Source organism: Schistocerca nitens, chromosome 5 (genome assembly GCF_023898315.1).
Source record: "Schistocerca nitens isolate TAMUIC-IGC-003100 chromosome 5, iqSchNite1.1, whole genome shotgun sequence".
Classification (NCBI taxonomy): Eukaryota; Metazoa; Arthropoda; class Insecta; order Orthoptera; family Acrididae; genus Schistocerca; species Schistocerca nitens.
Window position 1 is genome coordinate 181,593,613 of NC_064618.1, and position 19,386 is coordinate 181,612,998.

The following is a 19,386-nucleotide window of genomic DNA, read 5'->3' on the forward strand; positions in this document are numbered from 1 at the left end:
TCGGGTTTTCATCATTTTCCAACAATCTATCTACCAAATAGTCGAAAAACTGAGAAAGCTTGGCGATATCCGGTGCTCGTGAATGTATCACGAGCCAGCCATCGCAGACATCCTCAGGTCGAAGGAACGCCAGAGTAGCACACAAGAGAATTTACAGCCTTACTTATTCGTTATCTCTGTAATCGCAAGTAAGTCCCAAGTCTTGCGCTTTCCCCCACAGAGATTTCTTCTTAAGGAAATGGCAGCCATGCATTTAAACCGACGCGATCACAATTTTTAGCGCAGAAATCGCAGATGTTTCGAAATCAATGGTGATATTATTAGGTTTCCATTCTGGTACATTATCCACAACATTGCAGAAAAGACGGATATATGTTTCTTTTCTTCTCTTTGGTGAGAATGCAAAAGTCACCGGATAGATGTTTGTTTCTTACTTTGAACTTCCGAAGTCTGCATGAGTAGTATATATTTGTGAAAATTGCTTGATACAGCATTTGAACTCCCATCCATAAAAAAAGTATTGTTTAGTCTTTAAAGCCTCTCTTCCTGCTTTTCCCCTAAAACCTAGGATCCTATCTCCAAAGCTGTCATCACTTAAGAGAAAACTGCTGCCGTCATTCATGGTTAGTAATTCTGCTTGAAAATCAGCTTCTTGTAGAGTTTCTGGCTCTTTCTGATTGCCATGTGATTTGGCCTGGTGCATATATAATATCCTCTTCATTGCTTGCTGTTCTGACATTTCGGTAACAAAATCATACCCTCGATTGTGCATGTCGCCTAACTCTTCGGTATATATCTCAGAAATAGAAGTCTTTTCCTCTCGTGATCTCTTCTTCTGATTCAACGTCCTTTTTACTTCTAAGCGAGCGTCATCCGGTGCTCCAAATTGATGCTCGTTTGAACTAAGCACGATGCAGTGTTTGGTCTTAAGCATTCCTCGGTAATACGTAGTTCTACGTTTCGAACTGCGCCATATCTCAGTCGCATCTGCTATGGTTCTCTTTACGATGAACGAGTAACCATCATAGTCGGCACATGGTTTACCGTGGGTGGTTGTTGACAATTCCATATCGAACGCTTAAGCACACAGAGACACAATGAGAATGAACTGAACACTCCGAAAGCTAGACTCACACTGATAGTCATTAGCCAAGTGGTCAGTCACTTGAGTGGACGAGGACTTCCCGAGTGCAGGTACGCTGTGCCGCATAGTGGTTGTTTCCAGTAGATGACGGCTCCCGGGGGCGCAGGTACGCCCTGTCCTTGAGCAGCTAGCTTCCAGCAAAACTGGGTGCGAATTTCGGAGATTTCTGACTGGATGCGATTTTCAATGGGTGCGATTTTCAAATGTCCGGTGGCAGTTTGTTTATGAAAATGGAAGCGAATCGAATTCGAATTCCTGTGAAAACACGCATTTCCTTACATGACCATATGTTAATCGTGTTGTTCTGAGTGAGATATACATAAATAAAAACTAAAATATCCATGGATGTACAGAGAGGTCCAAAAAAATGTATCCACTGCTTAAAAGTCCGTAACTTGCAAACTAATTGACGGAGTTGTCTCATTTTTGGTGAAAGTGTAGCTTAAAGTCCAACTTAGAGATATCACTGCAGGTGTTCGAAATGGTCACCATTAACATCCACATACAAACGATGCCGCCGAACTGCAGCACAAACTACTGACTGCAACGTGTTCAGTTGGATATTTGCACATGAATGTACGATGGATTCTCGAAGTTCATCCAATGTGCGTGGCTTTTGTCGATAAACGACGTCCTTTAGTGTTCCCCACAGGTAAAAGTCCAGAGGAGTTAGGTGAGGGACCGTGGTGGATACTCCATAGCACCTCTACGGCCTATCCATCTTCCTGGTAGATTTTCGTCGAGATACGGCCTAACACGATTTTGGTAGTGGGCTGGGGCACCATCTTGTTGAAAGTAAACTCTTCCGTCTCCAGAAAAGTCTCGGATGGCAGGTAAAATGGATGTCTGAAGCTTCTGAAGGTACACCTCACCGCTAACTGTGCCGTCAAAGAAAAATGGCCCAATCAAGCCCCAGTGAGACAACACACACCACACATTTCCTCCTGGCAAATTCACAACTTTGTTTACATGGACGTTCGGATTTTCGGCGGCCCAGTGGATGCTATTGTGGCGATTTACTGTACCATTGAGTTTGAACTGTGCCTCATCAGACCACACAATCATCTCTACAAACTCTTCATCGTTGCGCACCATGTTAGTAAACCACTCGCAGTAGGCCTACTCCATTCTACGATCTGGGTCATCCTCGTTCATTACGTGTAGCAATCGTGGGATGTAGCACTTCCACTTTACTGTCTTCAAATTTCGCCGAACACTTGAGCGACTCACTCCAGTTTCACGGGCGCACTGTCTCACAGACTTCTGTGGTGAGCGAGTGAACTGTTGTAACACACGACGGGAGTTAGCTGGACTTGTTACTGTTACAGGTCGTCCAGATCGTTGTTTGTGTACATCTTTAACACAGCCTTCGGCTTCAAATTTGTCTCGAATGCGACGAATCGTTAAACGTGTCGGTGGCTCTGTTTGATACTCATTTCGCCATTGCCGTTGAACCTCATTAATGTTTTCGAACTTAAAATACCACATCAAAACTGACTTCCTTTCATCGAATGTAAGCCTTGCGCCAGCCATGTTTACTCGAGTAACTAGGTGCAACTAAGAACAAAACACTGACTATCTGGTGACTGTCATCTGACAAAACAAAACAACGCAATACAACGCTTGTGTGGCGATTGCTGGAACTACAAACTATTACGCTACCAAAGATGAGACAACTCCGTCAATTAGTTTGCCAGTTATGGACTTTTAAACAGTGGATACATTTTTTTTGGACCCCTCTGTATAATAGGATGAAAAAAAAAGATACATGTTCAGCTTGTAAAGTGTTATAAAAGTTCACCACATCGAACAGAGACAGAGACAGAGAGCGCACTTATATTTACCTATCGTCCAGTATTACAGAAATAATTTGTGTTAATTTCCTAGGTAGTCATACAACCTTTTAGAAAATGCAAAGGTGGAAAAAAAATAGCATATGACAGGATCCAAACCCACCACTTTCTGAATGGTTCAAATGGCTCTGAGCACTATGGGACTTAACTGCTGAGGTCATCAGTCCCCTAGAACTTAGAACTACTTAAACCTAACTAACCTAAGGACATCCACATACATCCATGCCCGAGGCAGGATTCGAACTTGCGACCGTAGCGGTCGCGCGGTTCCAGACTGTAGCGCCTAAAACCGCTCGGCCACTCCGGCCGGCCACTTTCTGAACTTCTGCTTCGTAACATGGCACTTCAAGCAACTAAACTACTCTGACCCTCACTATATTTCCCATATTTACGCGAATGTCACAAAAATCGTATTTTATGTTATAGTATTTTAAAGGATTCAGTTGCCGAAATATTGTTAGTTTATATTTAATTATAACGAAACCTAATAAGAACGACACGAAACCCAATAAGAACGACACGTTTTCATGAATCTTCAATCGACCACTGCCTTATAACAGCTTACTCTCGCAACATGTATTAAGTTATAATGCGAAAATTACTAAGTATGAAGCATCATGAACCACTAATATGACGTTTCCCGTCATTCTATTACAACAAATTGTAGCAATAACGACTCGTTCCCCAAGACATTCAATGTGTGAGTACTTAGAAACATCATATGTTCAGAATAACATGTATATCATAAAAACCACTGAATGTGGGCTGTGTGTAGGTACATGATGAAGAACCCCCAGGATACCGTAAAAAAGAAAATTGAAACACCGATCGATCATAAGCATTGGCAAAGACGTCAGTTGTGAATGTGCGGTGGGGCACAGACAAATGAAGGGACTTTCATTTTGTTCTAGACAGTCTCACTCAAACTCTCTAGTATGTAGAAGTTCTGTTACGCTGTACTGCTCGGAGTATGATGGGCTACGAGTCTTTTGTATCATATGTGTTTCTGAATAAGAGAAGACTTAATAACAGTGTTAAGCATTTTTATTAAAGTGAAATACAAACACGTCAAGAAAAATTCCTTCATATTTTGCATCATCTTGGGAGTCACTGATGTTTCCTGGAGTCGGCTGCCTGCATCTACAACTGTACGGAGGAAAAGAAGTCCACGGTCATATTTTCGTAAAATTAACAGAAGGAGAAGCTTTCATAAGACGAGAAATATAATTGATATATGTACAGGGATGCACGCAGAAAAAGAAACGACGCAAGGTAAAGTGAATGAACAATAGCGCAATTGTGTACACGCAGAACATTTCAAAATAATGCAATTGTACTAATATTCTCCCTTCATTGAAAGTGAAAGGACAATTACCAATCAATTTCTTCCATTCCTTTTCCTTTAAATTATTTTTTTAATTATATATTTTTATTATATTACAGCTGCCAGTGAATACAACATATACAGTATGGCATTTTGCTTTCTGCTTGTGATGTAGCGAATGTTCTTCCTTCATATTTGTTCTACTTTACAAGGCTCATTGTCGAAATATTGCAGGCAGCAACAGACAGTGTATGAGCAGGACCAAGTGAAGAAGGACAAACATATTTTGAAGACTATAGGAGCCCGCTATTTTAAAGAAAGATGCCCTTGACTTGTTGTTAAGCCAGATTAGCATGCCATCTGCTAAATGGAAAGACGAAAATAAACTGTTTGCTCTAAATTTATTACATTACAGCACTCAGGCAAACAAGTTTTGTCAGAATGTTTTATGTAATCTCAGCCTGTACATTACAGAGGCATACAAATAAAATGTGGGGTAAGTGACAATATATTCCACCTTTTAATGCAGAAGGTACAGCAATTCTCCGATACTGATAAACTAGTGCATGTATCACTGGATATAACGTCTGTAATGGCAAATTTAACATATGACAGCGCTTTTAACAGTGTTATTGGCTTTGAGGACTTGTGGTTTACACTCACAGTATATTTCCCCCACTATTTGGCAGTTGCTTGTTGTCCCACTTAGAATAATGTAAAGATGAAGGTCGTGCTTGTGGCAACAGGCGGCAATGACTGAAACACAGTAGGCCTACGCAAAAACAAGTGGGGTGTCGATCCCTTTTGCACGTAGAGATGTCTGCGCTCCTTATGTGTGAATCTATGTGTTTATATTCCGTTGATATCAACGAGGTAAGCTATAGTTCTATCCAGTGTCACAAGTGTTTCTTCACGAATGTATCTGTTTCACATGACGAATGCGAAATAGCAGGAAGTGATGCCACAAAACTCGTAGAGCGCCATGTCGAAATTAGCTAACTCGTGTGCCAATGCCTTTAGGTTAGGTTGCGTTGGTTTAGTTTACATTAGCTTTAGGATAGGTTACTTTAGTTTGCTTCAATTTAGTTTGGTCTAGTATACGTTAGGTTAGGTTAGACTGAAGACACTAATTTAATATTATTTAATATCCTTAGCTTTGCCCAAGCTGCAGTTGTTGTGCTAGGATGTATAACTGTATTTGTTATGACGCTGATTCCTTCAGTAGGATTTACTCTAAACCTAGATCCAATCCAGACATTCAAAACCACTGGCATAGGGTGGATACTGTATATGGCACACTGCAGATCAGGTGTTCACTATCACAGTCTAACATAATAGTCGCGACGCTCACTGTTGTAAAAGTCATTACCGTTTGACAGCTAGAGCGACTCTAGCCCTCCAAGCGGCGAAAAAGGAGAACATCAGATGTGTCACAAGCATAATGTTTGTTTTGCATCCCTTTCCTGCGTGGTTAACGAAATATTTGAATTATTATTTGATCTCCAAGAGTTTGTGTAATATCAGAAGACACAGATGTTTATCAAGATGATTCTAAAGTAAGTGCAAGTAAGGATAAAAATCATGAATCCAGTGACAACACATTTGTGAAGAAACACTTGTGACACTGCATAGAACTGTAGCTTACCTCGTTGATATCAACGGAATATAAACGCACAGATTCACACGTAAGAAGCACAGACATCTCTACATGCAAAAGGGATCGACACCCCACTTGTCTTTGCGTAGGCCTACTGTGTTTCAGTCATTGCCGCCTGTTGCCACAAGCACGACCTTCATCTTTACATTATTCTAAGTGGGACAAGCAACTGCTAAATAGTGGGGGAAATATACTGTGAGTGTAAACCACAAGTCCTCAAAGCCAATAACACTGTTAAAAGCGCTGTCATATGTTAAATTTGCCATTACAGACGTTATATCCAGTGATACATGCACTAGTTTATCAGTATCGGAGAATTGCTGTACCTTCTGCATTAAAAGGTGGAATATATTGTCACTTACCCCACATTTTATTTGTATGCCTCTGTAATGTACAGGCTGAGATTACATAAAACATTCTGACAAAACTTGTTTGCCTGAGTGCTGTAATATAATAAATTTGGAGCAAACAGTTTATTTTCGTCTTTCCATCTAGCAGATGGCATGCTAATCTGGCTTAACAACAAGTCAAGGGCATCTTTCTTTAAAATAGCGGGCTCCTATAGTCTTCAAAATATGTTTGTCCTTCACTTGGTCCTGCTCATATACTTTCTGTTACTGTCTGTACTTGACCTTGTCCTATAACAATTGTGCACGAAGTCTAGCGACCTGCACGTTCTGATACTCCGCACGCTTTTTCTAGATATGAATAACTGCACTTAACCCTCTAACGGTAAGGTTGGGGTTGGATCCGACCCCAGCGAGTCTCTTTTGTTTATAACTTCCCACTCCCTTTTATGAGAGCGCTTTGGTTCCAGCTACCCTACCAGCCAGTCGTCCCGAGAACGCCGAGGAGGCCACGTCAGTCTGGTGAGTGACCTGCAGCTACTCTCTCTATCCGAAACGGATTCAACCCCATATTGATGTTTATATTACATCTAAGTTTTGTTTTCTCTACTAGTATCTTACTAAAATGGCGCATCAACTCCTTAGAACTCCTGAGGAGATATACTAAGAGTTTCTCCGACAGGAGGCTGAGTCAGAGGATGACGACAAAAATGGTTCAAATGGCTCTGAGTACTATGGGACTCAACTTCTAAGGTCATTAGTCCCCTAGAACTTAGAACTAGTTGAACCTAACTAACCTAAGGACATCACACACATCCATGCCCGAAGCAGGATTCAAACCTGCGACCGTAGCGGTCTCGCGGTTCCAGACTGCAGCGCCTAGAACCGCACGGCCACATCGGCCGGCATATCACCATCAATGCTGCTTTCTGCTCTAGTACGCTCTTCAACATTTATGTATCAGTATGACAAAACTTTGGTGTCATTTACCCCAAAGAAAAAGAAAAACGTTTTACTGATATCGTCTTTGCACTTCTCTGGAGAGATAAATGAAATAAGTCTGAAATTGTGGAGTTCTACAATCTAACTAATGGAGGGGTCGATGTATTAGATATGCTTTGCCACAGCAGGACCACAAAAAGAAAATCGAGAAGATGGCCCATGCGGTACTTTTATGCTATTTTAGACATCGCTGCTATAGTTTTATCATTGACAAAAGCAATAGCAAAATGGACAGCTTTTCAAATGACGCTAGAATATCTTTTCTCAAAAATCTTGCGCTCTCTTTGACAAAACCTCTTATGGAAAAGACATCTTCCCCGTGAGCTCCGTTCGTCTATTGGAAAACTTTTAGAAAAAGAACCAATCGAATTAGACAAGCCTACCCAAGCACAGCCACTAAAGAAAAGAAGATGTGATTTTTGTGGCAGATCAAAAGGTTGGAAGTGGAATGCTTTTTGTAGTAAGTGTAATCGTTCTATATGTGGGGAGCATAAAGTTATTATATACCCTGGCTGTAAAGAAACTGAGATGTGATAAATTGTGTCAAATATGTATTTTCAGGGCCGTATGTGATCGTTTCCAGGATAACATTATACATTTATTATTTGTTCCTATTACATTATGTGTACAAAGACATTTAGTATTGAGAACTTTATATTTTGAAACTGCTGACACTATAATTATTTTCTACAATTAGTAAAAGATGTTTCTCATGTAGTTCCTATCTTTAGAATTTCTAAAGCACTCAGGTTCCTAGTTGATGACTGAATCTATTGATTTTTACTATGTTTTCAATAATTTTATAGAGAATATTTCTATTAAGGTATTTTTTTGTAATCATGTTCCTATTTTTTCCAAAGTACTTTATATTCTTACTTATTGACTATAAAAATACAAAAACTTGATGTTATAACAAATATTATGTGTGTTTAAGTGATAATGAAACTTTTTCCCATTATTCATTTTTTATTTTATCCCGAAAAATCGATATTTGGAGGCTGGGGTCTGATCCAACCCCACCTTACCGTCGATGTCAGGAAACTTCACCTTACCGTTAGAGGGTTAATTTTATCACTTCATCGTCAAAGCATGTCTGTGTTGACGATTCAGATGAATCTGGTACTGATATATGGAGAGTTTATCTGGCTGCTTCTGTGCCGCAGGAGTGCTCTACTACTTTAGAGGGATTGTCGAACCTTTGTAGAAGTTTCCTCTTCATCGTCAGCTGAGGTGGCTTATTTGGAATGTCAAACAAAGTGGTTAACTGCATTCCATACAAGTTTATTATTGTCTCTGTTCGTGAACTGGTTTTGTTCTACGTGTAGCGGACAAAACTTAACATTATTATAAAGGTAAACAGGGTATTTTTTCACAAGATCTTCTCGCCTGCTATTCCCTAGCAATTTCATGCCCCTAAAACGAAACATTTTTCATCAATATACATCTAGTTGGCAAGTGAATCCCGACGATACAGTATAGTAACATGGTGATATATACCCATCAGGGTCTTAGGAAACCCAAACAAAGACCGATGTGGTGTCTTCTTGTTTTTGCTGCAATTTATTGCGCTACGCTACGCTCCGCTCCCATTTCTAAAAACCATTGTACAAATCAAAATAAACAACAACTATTCGCTTTCGTTTTCACGATAGCTTCGAACTCAACAGTTTAACTTCCTGGCCGTTTGGCCCGCTGCTGGCGTAGTAGGCAACAAAATCGAGGCGAGTGTCGTGACGTATGTTAGACTGTTCATTGCACATCACAGGCTACTACTCACATAGCTGAATGTGTGTGGGGTGCAAACAACGGTTTCTTAGATTAGGCGACTGTCCATCCAATCAAGATAAAGATAGCTGTAGAAAAACTCAGAAGTATCAGTGTAAGATCGAAAGAAATGCGTCCCAAAGATGAGACTATTAAGATCCTAATGGCAAACTGCCGAATCATTCAACGAAATGCCAAGAGTTTGAAGCGCTCTCGAAAATCAGTGAAGCTCACATAATACTAGGTACAGTAATTTGTTGAAAGCTGAAATTGATATTAGTGAGACTTCTGGAGAAAACTTAAGTGAATATCATAAATATAGGCAAACGGAAAATGGAAATGCTGTATTTGTTACAGTAGACAAGAAACAAAATCCGCCGAGATAGAAACTGAAGCTGCATGTGAGATTATTTGGGCAAGACTTAATAGCTGTTGAAAGCTGAAATTGATAGCATTGAGACTTCTGGAGATAATTTAAGTGAATATCATAATGATAGGCAAATGGAATATAGAAGTGTTGTCTTTGTCACAGTAGACAAGAAACTCAAATCCACAGAGATAGAAATTGAAGCTGCATGTGAGATTGTTTGGGCAAGACATAGTATGAGGCACGGTCATAAAATGATAATTGGATCCTTGTATCATCCAGCAGACTCATCTCCTGATACAACCAAACACTTCAGAGAAAATCTCAGTTCACTTGCATATAAATTCCCCAATCACACTGTAATCATCAGTGAAGACTTTAATCATCCGACAATCAATTGGGAAAATCACAGCTATATTAGTGGTGGGCATGATAAGACACTCTGTGGAACATTACTAAATTCCTTCTCTGAAAACTACTTAGAACATTCGATTTAATGGCAACAAATAGACCTAACCTCTTTGGGGATGTCCAAATCGAAACTGGTACCAGTGACCATGAAGTGGTTATGACAACAACGATTACAAAAGTACAAAGGACAACTAAAACAAGCAGAAAGATATACATGTTCAGTAAACCCGATAAAAGGAAGTCAGTAGTGTCATATCTCAATGAGCAACATGAAACTGTCAGCACAGGGCAGGAGCATGTACAGGAACTATGACTCAAGTTTAAAAGAATAATTGGCCATGCACTGGATAGATATGTACCCAGTAGAACACTTCATAATGGGATGGATACTCCATCGTACACTGTCACTGCAAAGATACTTATGAAGAAACAGTGATTACTGCATAATAGTTGTAAAACAAAGCATGGGGCAATAGATAGAGAGATGCCAAGTGAGACACATTTGGCTGTGAGGAGAGCAATGCATGAAGTCTTCAATGACTACTGTAGCAGAATGTTGTCAAATGATCTTTCACAAAATCCAAAAAATGTCAGTTGTATGTATAGGATGATAGTGGCACAATAGTTAATGTCCAATCCCTAGCAAATGAGACAGGAACTGAAATTGATTGTATCAAAGCAAAAATCTGAAATGCTTAATTTTTTCAAATGTTCCTCTAAAAAGGAAAACCCATGAGAGTTGTCTCAGGTTAATCCTTGTGCCACTGAGAAGAAGAGTGAAACATATGTTAGTGTTAGTGGTGTTAATAAACGGCTGGAATCATTAAAATTCAACAAAGCTCCACAGCCCAAACGAATCCATATCAAATTCAGTACTGAATTTGTGGCTGAGCTCCTCTTCTCACTATAATCTAACGTAGATCCCTCAAACAAAAAAACCATGCTCACTTCTTTGAAAAAAAAAGGTCATGTCAGACCCATTTACAAGGAGAGTAGTAAAAGCGATCCACAAAACTACCATTCAGTGTCCTGATATTGATTTGATGTAGATGCATGGATTTCGAAAATATCAACGACTTCAAGCCCAACTCGCACTTTTCTCACATGACATATTGAAAGCTTTGGATCAACGTAATCAGGTAGATGCAATCTTTCGTGATTTCAAAGACCGTTTGATTCAGCATGACATCTATGCATATTGTCAAAGGTATGTTCATATGGGGTCTCAAGCGAAATTTGTGATTGGAGTCTTTTTATAGGGAGGATGCAGCATTTTATCTTGGATCAAGAGTCATCGTCACATTTATTATTAACTTTTGATGTACCCCAGCGAAGTGTGTTGGGACCCTTGCTGTTCATGTTGTATATTAATGACCTTTCAGACTGCTTTAGTAGTAAAATCAGGCTTTTAGCAGATGATGCAGTTATCTATAATGAAGTACTATCTGAAAGAAGCTGCATAAACATTCAGTCAGATCTTGATAAGATTTCAATGTGGTGCAGATATTGGCAACTTGCTCTAAATGTTCAGAACTGTAAAATTTTGCACTTCACAAAACAAAAACACCTACTACCCTAAAAATATAATATCACTCAATCACTACTGTAATTAGCCAACTCATGCAAATTCCTGGGTGTAACATATTATGGGGATATGAAATAGAATGACCACATAGGTTCAGTGGTGGGTAAAGCAGGTGGCAGATATTGGTTTATTGGTAGAATTCAGGGGAACTGCAGTCCGTCTACAAAGGAGACTGCTTACGAGTCACTCATACACCTGGTTCTAGAATTATGTTCAAGTCTTTGGGACACGTATGACATAGGTCTAATAGGGGATACGGGATGTATACAGCGAAGGGGAGCATGAATGGTCATATTTTAATCCATTGGGAAGCGTCACACAGATACTGAAGGAACTGAACTGGAAGGCTCTTGAAGACAGATGTAACTACTCCAAGAAAGTTTATGAACAAAGTTTCAAGAACTGGCTTTAAGTGATTTTTCTAGGAATATACTATAACTGCCTATGTATCGCTCACATAAGGATCATGAGGGTAAACTTAGAATAATTACTTAATGTACAGAGGCACTGAAACAGTCGTTCTTCCCACACTCCTTATAGTATGGAACAGGATGAAAGCCTAATAACTGGCACTGTGGGATATATCCTCTGCCATGCACCTCACAGTGGCTTGCAGAGTACAGATGTAGATGTAGATGTAGATACACACATTATTTCATACTGTAAAAGTTCCACACTCATTATCAGCTGGTTCAGGACCATAACAACAATATTGCATTCCAAATTTAAAGGACAGCAGTCAGTCGTATAAGTTTATAATTTATTGCAGTTACTCTGTATCATATGTTTACACTCTGAAACCATATGACCTATAATACACCAGCGATGACTATGTTTTAGATCTGCTGCGATGAATTATGGATTTTTTGTGACTGATTTCAGTTCTTCCTTAAATTTATATAATGAACGCACATTGAGCATCCAGGCATCCAATAAATTTCAATTTAATTAATGTTTTGTTTCCATTTTGTGTACTTCAACTTTCTATTTGTTGTTAGCAACCCTTTATAATGACTGAGGTGTTGAGGTCAGAAAGTGGATGAACTGTTATTATTATACATTGAGTAACTTTGGGAGCAAAGTTCTCCAGGAAAAAAAGAAAAAAGGAAAGAAAAGGAAAAGAAAGAAAGATTCACTGCCCTTTATTATTTAAGTAGTCCTTCACTGTGTAGAATGTTTTGCTTAACAGACACTTTTTTATTGTCATTTTGAATAAGTTTGTATTAGTAATCTTATTAATCTCTTTGGCCAATTTGGCCAATCAAGTCAGGTCACAGGGGGTCAGATCGGGATACATCACATGACATCACATCATGTCACATCACAGCACAATACGCCAGGCCAGGCCCAGCCAGGCCAAACTTTTCTGGGAAGGGTTGGTACAGGTTGGGTATGTCAGGTTGGGTCGGGTTGAGTTGGGTTGGTCAGGTCGGGGTGGGTTGTGTCGTGTTGGGTCAGGTCAGTTCGGGTGGAGTTCTGTCGGGTCAGTTCAAGTCAGGTTGGGTCTCTTCACATCAGGTCTTGTCATGTCAGTTCGTGTCATGTCGGGTAGTGTAGGGTTGGGTCGTGTCAGGTCTCAGCAGGTCAGGTTGTGTCATGTAGGGCTGGATCAGGTCGGGTCAGGTTGGCTTGGGTCGTGTAGGGTCGAGTTGAGGTACATTAGGTCAATTCAGATGGGATCGGGTCAGGTTGAATCGATTTCATTTAACGTTAAGGTTTAGGTTTAGATTTAGATGAAAGTTAAGGTTTAGGTTTAGGTTTAGGTTGAGTTGGATTGGGTTGGGTTGAGTTTTGTTATGGTTGGGTTACAGTTGGATAAAGGTTGAGGTTAAGGTTAACGTTATGTTAGGTTAGGCTAGGCTAGCTTAGGTTAGGCTAGGTTAGGTTAGGTTAGGTTATGCAAGGTTTCAGTTAGGTTAGGCTAGGCTAGGTTAGGTTAGGTAAGGTTGGGTTGGGTTAGGTTAGGTTAGGTTAGGTTAGGCTAGGCTAGGTTAGGCTAGGTAAGGCTGGGTTAGATTTAGTTTAGGCTAGGCTAGGTCAGGTCAGGTCGGGTTGTGTCAGGTCGGGTAAGGTGGGGTGCTGTGGGGCTGGGGTGTGGGTGGAGTGCAAGTGGGAAGTGGGTGCAGCTGGGGTGGGGCCAGGCCGAACTGAGCCGGGCTGGGTCAGGTCGGGTTATGCCGGGCTGGGCCAGGTCAGACTAGGCTGGGCTGGACCAGGCTAGGCCAGGTCGGATCAGGTCAGGTCTTATTGGGTCGGGTCAGGTCAGGACAAGCCAATTTAGGTAAGAATTGTACTGTCGTAAGCTGTCACCAGCACACCGATTGGCAAAGATGTTGATAGAAGATCGATAACAGGTGCTGAATAAAGTGTGCCTATCAAGTGAGAGGCCAAAGTCAGAACCGCAACCGAGCGAGGTGGTGCAGTGGTTAGACACTGGCCTCGCATTCAGGAGGACGACGGTTCAACCCCGCGTCCGGCCATCCTGATTTAGGTTTTCCGTGATTTCCCTAAATCGCTCCAGGCAAATGCCGGGATGGTTCCTTTCAAAGGGCATGGCCAACTTCCTTCCACGTCCTTCCCTAATCCGATGAGACCGATGACCTCGCTGTCTGATCTCCTTCCCCAAAACAACCAACCAACCAACCAGAACCGCAAGCAAAGCACTGCCAACGCCCTCTCCACCACCAGTATTTAGATCTCCGCTGCAGATTGGAGGACCCAGTCTGTCACAGTCCCAGTCAGAATCAATAGCTCAGATTCAGTCACAGCCCAGTCACTTGTAGTCGCAGACAAGGTGTCAGTCTCAGGCAACACATGGCAACCAGAGTAGTGTGCATAAATGTGGACTATTACTGAAGAGCTTGTACCACAACACATGGAGTAGCGTAAAGATAAGTATATTTATGTACTGGTCGATAAAGAATCCTGTAAATACATGTGTGCAGTTTCTGTTGCAGAAAGAGGGAACGGCCAACCAAACAACATCCTCAGCTTCCTTCCCCTGGTACAAGACTCTACAGTGTCAAAGACACAAAAGTGGCGACAAGGATAATTGAGTGCAGATCAAAGCTAGTCAACTTGCTTCTCTTGTGCTGTAGCTTGCAGGGGTGATCATTTTCCTAATTTGTTGTTTTCTTGCTTGTATTCCGGAAGTGGATTTGCAGAACTTATCACATTCATCTTTTCAGAGGCTTTACTTGCTTTTTTGCTATAACACATTTGTGTAAACCATGGCTACCCCACCCCCACCACCCCCTGCCCCCACATCTCTGCTGCAGATGGCTGGATCTAACAAATTTTTCAGTTCAGAACCAACAAATTGCTGCCCTACTGACTACAGTACAACAACTACTGCCTGCACAAGCTGCGTCAGCTGCACAACAACAACAGACTGATTGACCAGCCCAACAAGTGTCGCTGACCAGCGTACCAATGTTCTGGCAAATTCCACGACACAGAAGAGGAATGGATTGAATACTTGACACAGTCCCCAAGCACAATGTAAAGTTCATCATTTTGAAGATACTGTAAAGCTACAATACTTTCTTTTGATTGTGGGAGTAGTGGAACAAGCTACATTCTGGTGCATTTTGTTATAGCAGGTTGCCTACATCAGGGGCAGGTATGCACTCAGGGGCAAGCTTATTGTTCTCCTTTGATTCATAGGTCATTAACCTATTGTTCTGCTAAAAGGATCCTCCCTTTTGATTGACAGGCACTTAACCTATAGCTACCCCACCCCCCCACCCCCACCCCTCAGGAAACCTCCCCCCTCGCTGCTACAGGTACACTTTCAGGTCTGAGTTATTGGAATAGTCCCTCTCACTCTTATCAATTTGATTTACTACTTAATTAAATTGATCAATTAATTAACCCCCTGGTAAACCACCTCCCCTCCCACCCTCCCTCTCCAAAATTGACGGGAAAAAACTCAGTTCATCAGTGATTTGGTGAGAATTCGATTGTAGTGTATGGAATATTGTTTAAACAATCTATACAATGTATAGAATATTGTTTACTTATTTATGGTAGTGCATGGAATATAGTGTGTTTATTTAGTCAACGAATTTGTCCAGAAATCGATTGCTGTGTATGGAATATTGTTTAAACAATTTAGACAATGTGTGGTATATTGCTTATTTAAACATTTTAGGGGATTCTAGGTAGTGATGGCATATAGTTTATTTATTTATTTAAAGAACTTTTCAAGAAATCGATCTCCACCCCCGCCACCCCATCCCCATCCCCTTGCCCCCCCCCTCTCCCCCTCCCCTCCTCTACCTGGAAACTGGCGGCTCTGCAGTGGAGAGGGAGGATCTCATGAAAGGAAATTCAAGGGTCTATTGTTCTTTTATTTAAAAAAAAAAATCAGTTTGCGGAGCTTAGACTTCACTTGTTCAACACTCTCAGCTGTTTGGAAAGAGGCAGGTCTTGTGAGAAGTAAGTACATTGATCGCATTTCTTTTTTCATTCCGCCTGTAGGGGGAATGATTCACGTTCCCTACTAATGGCAGGAGCTGTCGGAATGGAGGGGCATATTGAGATAGAGGAATGTAGTTGACTTAACCATGTCGTTCTCTAGACAGCTGAATAGCGGACTAATACTTAGGATGTGTTGTACAGCTTTCGTGATCGCATGGAAATTTGAGAAGATTCATATTTGCACTGGACCACTATTCCCTCCCATGTAAATTGTCTCACTGACTGCTTCTTCACATTTCCCATCTTTATTTGGTTGAGAGAAGATCGATTGTAGTGTGTGTTGAGTGCATCTAGCAGGTAAAAGGCACGTTTACTGGTTCTCTAGACATGAGAAACACTTTAGTTGATTTTGTAAATTTTTAAGGATGGTTTGGTATCTGTTACATCACCGACATCGATATTCGCGAGTGGAAATATTAGTTTCCTCTATTTCTTTCGAGTTTTCACATAAAGGCCTTCATAGACAGGATAAGTTTCTAGTTACTCAATGGCTCACAATGATTTCTTAGGCAGGGTACAATTGTGTGATCTGGGTGGTGGAAGTTATGCATGGAATGCACTGATACAAACCCTGACTTGGTGGTCTGAATATATAAAAGACGCCACTGTGTGTTGGTTGGATTTACAAGTATTGAAAATACCAAAACGTTCGTGAAAGTGATGAAATCGATAAACCGAAAAGACTCTACGGCTTTTTGTAAATTGTTATTACATCCTTTATTCATCGACAAGTATGTGATGGCAGGAGGCTTTTTGCAGTGCGAAAACGGCACCCAGCTGGTGCAAATGTGGACGTATCATAATTTTTTTATGCACCTATAGTTGATAGAATTGTTATGCTGTTGCTTGAATATAAAGGGACTGTGGCTTATGTTCCGACATATCACCAGACGTTTGTAGGACGTAATCAAACTACTATCCACTTAAAAAAGAAAATTATGTCTGTCTAGTAGTAAGGGAAGGATACATTTGACGTGGTGAATTGTGATTTCAATGCATTGAGGAATATACGCGAACGTAAGGGGTGATGGATTCATTTCGTAAATGGCTGTACAATGTAGCAATGCAAGGGCTCAACTGGACGTGCAGTAATGTACAAACAGGACGGGCAATACAGCTGTAAAAAAACTCCCCTCATCGGCACCCCCTAAGTATATCCTCGCGTTTTCCTTGTCGCATTATCGACACTGATGTTGATTATAGTACACCAACCCGTATCGGTGATATCTTTCCAAACCTTTCGTCTGCAGAGGCGTTGTTGATTATCACATAGTGCCAGACGCCTGTGCTTTATAACATTTGTTTGAGAGAGTCTTGACAGGATGCTTCCAGAAGCACTGACTGGAAAACTTAAACGTCAAATAATTTCCTAGAACTGAAGAGAATCGAGACTCGTAGCTGGTGTCAATGTGGGCATGCCATATTTTTTTCAGGTGCTGTACACATATAAACGATAACTGCATTATTTGTCTGAAATTCATATATGTTGCAGTGTAAAGTTCTGTTCAGGCATGTCCACAGAAAATGACTGTGTGTCCTATCGTGAGGGAGGTATAGATTCAGCACGTCGATAGTGGTAAGGCAAATGAATTCTTTTTTTTTATTATTTTTTTTTTTACATGGAAAATTATGTGTGCTCTAGCTACTGAGATTTGTTCCAGAACCACTGTCATAAAGATGAGATGTATCCGGTACATTGCTCGATGTCAGACTGCGGCAGCAATCCTAATATTTAATTGTGGATACACCAAACGGATTTTAACAAGATGGAGGCAATGTATCTACGGAAAGTTCTGAGAAAGCAGGTGCTCAAAGACAAGTTGAAGCAGATCACCCATCTCTGGTAGGGATGCCATCCTCATCCACCACTGTGGCATTAGGATATCTCCAGAGCAGTAGCTATAGGACACCAAAAATTCCAGCCATTTTTCTCTTCAGTAGGACAGTGCTTCAAATACTATTTGCATAATTGTTCTAATTTTACCATGTTTCAGCAGCAGATGGCCTAGTCGTCACTTTGTGTAGGCTGCCGGTGCATCCCAACTCCTGGGAGCATGCGCAGTAGCATCCTGTGCAGTCCAGTGGACAGAGGATGGTGGGCAGTGTGAGCTTTGCGATCGAAAGATTTTTAGCTGCATGTTATTATGTGTGATTCATGATGGTATTCCTTGTGCTCTCTGAATGGAAAAAGAAATGCAAGCGATGTAATTACTTCTCACAAGACCTGCATCTTTCCAAACAGCTGAGAATGATGAGCAAGTGAAATCCAAGCCCCACAAACTGATTTTTTCTTTTATTTTTTTATAAAAGAACAATATACCCTTGAATTTCCCTTTGTGAGATCCTTCCTCTCCACCACAGAGCCGCCAATGTTCAGGTAGAGGAAGGGAGGGGGAGAAGTGAGGTGGCGAGGGGGGTGGGGATGGGGTGATGGGGGTGGTGATCGATTTCTTGAAAAATTCTTTAAATAAATAAATAAACTATGTTCCATACATGCCTTGAATCTACTAAATTCTTTAAATAAACAATATTCTATACATTCTATAAATTGTTTAAACAATATTCCATGCACTACAATCGAATTCTCTCCAAATGATTGATAAACTGAGGCTTTTTCCCCTCAGTTTCCGAGAGGGAGGGTGGGAGAGGAAGGGGTTTACCAGGGGGGAGAGGTTAATTAATTGATCCATTTAATTAAGTAGTCAAACAAATTGATAACAGTGAGAGGGGCTATTCTAATAACTCAGACCTGAAAGTGTATACCTGTAGCAGCGAGTGGGGAGGATTCCAGAGGGGTGGGGCCGAGGGGGGAGGGGGGGCAGGGGAGCAATAGGTTAAGTGCCTGTAAATCAAAAGGAGGGATCCTTTTAGCAGAACAATAGGTTAATGATCTGTCAATCAAAGGAGAACAATAGGTTTACCCCTGAGTGCATACCTGCTCCTGAAGTAGCCAACTTGCACTAACAAAATGCACCAGAACATAGCTTGTTCCACTACTTGCGAGGTCCCCAGTGTTCAGGTTAATACGAAAGCTATTCCCAACTGCATCTCCCAACGATCTCAGTTATGACAAAGTAATTGCTGCATTAACCAAGTACTGTGACCAGCAAGTCCAAATAGCTGCAGCCAGATATCAGTTCTTTCAGTTGCAGAAAAAGCCAGAACAGACGTACCGCCAGTGGTACACAGAATTAATGGACATGTTTGGGATGTTTAAGTATAGTTGTGACAACTTATGCAGAGGTTTAATGATTAGGGATGCAATAACATCCAGTGTCCCAACTAGTAAAATACAGGAACAGATCTTAAAGTACTCTGATCCTTCACTTCCCCAAGTATGACTCAGGTGCCATAGGGGCTGTTAAGTTTGACCAGACCCCAATTTGTCTGGTCGAATCACTCCTTGCCCAAGCCACCACAATGAACGGGTACACAGCCGTGCGAACAGCC